Here is a 3,909-nt window from a genome sequence, read left to right as displayed (position 1 = left end):
GATTTGATTTGCTTAAATGAGTCATAAATTTACTTTTAATTCTCTTCATTAAAGTATATTTTTGATTTGGTTACTTCTTGCATTTGCCACATCGAATGCTGTTGATATAATGTCTAGGGTGTGCAACAAAAACTGTAATTGCAATGTATATACTGAGCAATTATAAACACTTGAAATGCTTAGAAGAAAATGAATATAAAGCCAATACCATTATTAACAGGTGATATTTCAGCATAAATACCATTCTCATAACACAGAAAAATGAACTACAAATAATGAACAAAATTAGCTGTAACATGATATCAGATATAATTTAGACCTCTAGGTTTCTCGACATGAAAACATCTGAACAGGCTTTCATTGAGAAATTCTTCTGAAGACAACCATCCCTTTTATTACAACTGTTATGCAAATTTCTCTTGCTACATCTTCCTAGGTATAACAGTTCATTTTCTTCCTTTCTTACACTCTGATACTATTATTGTGTAAATAGTTGTCTGTTAAGCTGACTCCCTTTCTTTTTCTTCTCTCAATTGTTGCTGGCGAGGCAGTGGTTTGTTTCCATATCTAGCTCTCCATCTCTGATACCATATTTCATAGCTTACAAGGCAAGTCACACAGGCTTATAAAACACTGTTTTCATCTAACTTTTATAGCTGTACCTTTTATCAAATCAATTTAAAGTTTGATGGATTCAAATTAAGAAATCTCATATTTTCTATTAAAAATCTCAATACTTTGTAACTGCATTTCTATCTAAAATATACCCATGTGTTTCAATTAAATTCCAAAATAATTGGTGATTTAGATTGGTTTTGTAAAACAACTAATTTGTTTATTGAAATATTAAAGTGGTGTTTCACACAAGAAGCTTTGTGTCAAAAGTGCTCTAATTACAAATAAAAACAGGTAAGATCTAAAGAAGAATGTAAAAATTTTGTCTGAATATCACCATATAAAATGAATTATTAGGTGATATATAAAGCTTACAAAACATATATGACAAAGTGACCTAATTTCATTTAATTACTACTACTACACTTTAATATTTTTCATAAATATACAATATCACCTCTCAGTACCAGAAAAATTGTCATGCTTTATTTTTGTAGTGACGCTTACTTAAAAAATTATTTTGTTATTGCTTTTAAATTTCTATCTCTAGATTTGTAACAGAAGCTTTCATCTCTTTGTAGTTCTACCCATCTAGTTTTGTGCTAACAGGATATACTGTATAGTTCTGTGTTTGTTTTATTTCACCCTAAAATGTATTTAGAAGCAAACAAGATGTAATTTTTACTATTCTTTTCACCAAAAACTTAATTTGGAAACTTTAAAAAGATACCTGATGATACCATCACACAAAGGAATAAAAGAGCCTCTATGTAATCACATAACCTGCCAACAAATCTCCCTCAAATCACACTCACCACTCTCTTAGGACATATTAGTATTGTTATAGATTCTCTGCACATAGGAAAGAGATAGGATGATCACAGCGGAATTATCTTTAATCATAGATCTATTCAATCAAGGGCGACCTAGAACAGAACAATTCCCACCAGACTTTTATTGTTTTAACCCATTAGTGTTTAATTGTGCAATGTCAAGTCAACGAGTCATGCACACACACGCGTATACAAACGATGTGCTTCCTTCAGTTTCCATCTACTAAATACTCGAGGCTTTAGTTAGCCCAGTACTATAGAAGATATTTGCCCAACATGACATGCAATGGTACTGAACCCATAACTATCTGGTTAGGAAGCAAGCTTTTTTGGGGGAAGCAATTCCCCACAGATGTTGACGGTTCAAGAGGAAAATTAATGGTAGTTGGTTTAGAATGGCCTGCAAAATCCACCAGCACTTGTCTTCAGACCCAGCATGTAAAAAAAATAATTATAATAAAAAAAATTCTGATTTCTTGCTGATGTTTTATGTTAGTGTGGGTTGGATGTTCTATGTTAGTGTGGGTTGGATTGTTTGACAGTATCTAATGTGTCCAGGGAGACATCATGCTGTCTGCTTTGGTATAGCTTTTACAACTGCATGCCCTTCCTGATGCCAACTACTATACGGCATGTACTAGGTGCTTTTTTTTGTACCCCCAACACTTTAGAGGTTACCATGCACCTTGCAGAACTAGGACTCCAAGAAAGGGGTGAATTGGCTTTATGCTAGGGAATGAAGGGGTCACAGTTTCAGAGAAGGCAGGGGGAAGAGCTGATTTAAATACTTTTAAAAATAAACATATATATATGCACAGACATGGGTTTCTCTGCAGCTTTCGTCCATTGAATTCCTCTCACATGGCATCAGTCAGATGAGGTTATGAAGCTCCAAGTCCCATGCAATGGGATTGAATTTCACTTCATCTTGCCCCTTGATTTCTTGTTATATATAGCTTTTAAATAGTTTTTGTTCCATTGAGTAAGTCATTAAGCAGGGCAATCTAGTGTTTTTTGTGAACAATAGCAGTGCTTCTTAAGATTCCCAATCGATGACCAATAACTTGTGCACTCCATTTCCAATAGTGAGAATGACTGAGAACGTCTGTGCAACTGAAATGGAATGAATAAAACAGAATTTTTGTTTGAGTGTACTGGTTGAAAAATTTTCTCAAATGTTTGGCTGTGTGGTTTAAGAAGTTTAGTTCCCAACCACATAGTTACAGTTTCAGTCTTGTTTTGGGCAAGTGTCTTCTATAGTCTCAAGCTGACTTGTTAGTGTATTTGGTAGAGAGAAACTGAAAGAAGTCTATAATGTGAGTGTGTATGTATATAGTTATGAAATCAGATTCAAGCCTGGTGCAGCCTCCCGGTTTGCCAGTTCTTAGTCAAACCATCCAACCTATGCCAGCATGGAAAGCGGACATTAAACGGTGATGATAAGCTACTATTAGTCACATACATTGAAGATATATAGACAAGTTTTAAAACATGCCTAATGTCTTCAAGTAATCTTAGGGCACATGGCCTAGGCAGGTTTATAAATTAAGACAAGAGAATGAGAAAAATCATGAGGAAAAATGAGATGAAGGTGGAATCAAAGAGTGGAATGATGAAAAATGGAAAAAGAATTAGAGTTGCCTTCTTTGATTGTAGAGTCATATAGCTAGATGGTGTAAATTCAATGCAAGGGGTCTAAAGTCAGTAATATAGCTACTCGATCTGGAGAGGATGGTGTTCTCCAATTCCCCAAAAGAAATTTGTCCATATATTTGCATTTGCTGAAAATTTCTGTCGTAAGGGCATCCAGCTGTAAAAAGCATGCCAAAACTGGCCTCACCTGTACAGAGGCTACGTGAAAAGCAGTCCACTGCAGGTGGCTGATGTTAGGAAGGGTATCCAGCTGTAAAAACCGTGCCAAAACACAAGTCTCGTGCAGTCTTTTGCCTGGCTGGCTCCTGTCAAACCGTCCAACCCATGCCAGCATGGAAGGTAGACGTTAAACGATGAGGATAATGATATGCGTGTGTGTATGTCTGTGTTTCTGTCCACCACTACTTGACAACTATCGCCGGGTTGTGTACATTCCTTGTGACTTAGCACTTCGGCAAAAGAAAACAATATAAGTATCAGACTTTTAAAAAAAAATGTACTGGGGTCGATTTGTTTGGTTAAAACCTTTCGAGGCAGTGCCCCTACATAGCCATAGTTCATTAGCTGAAGCAAAAGATAAAATGTTCATCTCTGAAATACTAGAGCTATCAAAAGGAAAGGAAGTCCTGCCATAGGGAGGAATAAATATACAGCAATGCTTTTTTCATCAACAATTCTATTGAATGTATTTACTCTGGTGACTTCCCACGATTCTCTAAAATCACATAAAATTATTCCTATTGTCATTTAGCTACAGAATAGGCCTATGTTGACAGGTGCTTTTATTTACCTTTTTTCGACGTATCTC

The sequence above is a fragment of the Octopus sinensis genome, linkage group LG12 (genome assembly GCF_006345805.1).
Source record: "Octopus sinensis linkage group LG12, ASM634580v1, whole genome shotgun sequence".
Classification (NCBI taxonomy): Eukaryota; Metazoa; Mollusca; class Cephalopoda; order Octopoda; family Octopodidae; genus Octopus; species Octopus sinensis.
This window is presented reverse-complemented; position numbering follows the sequence as displayed.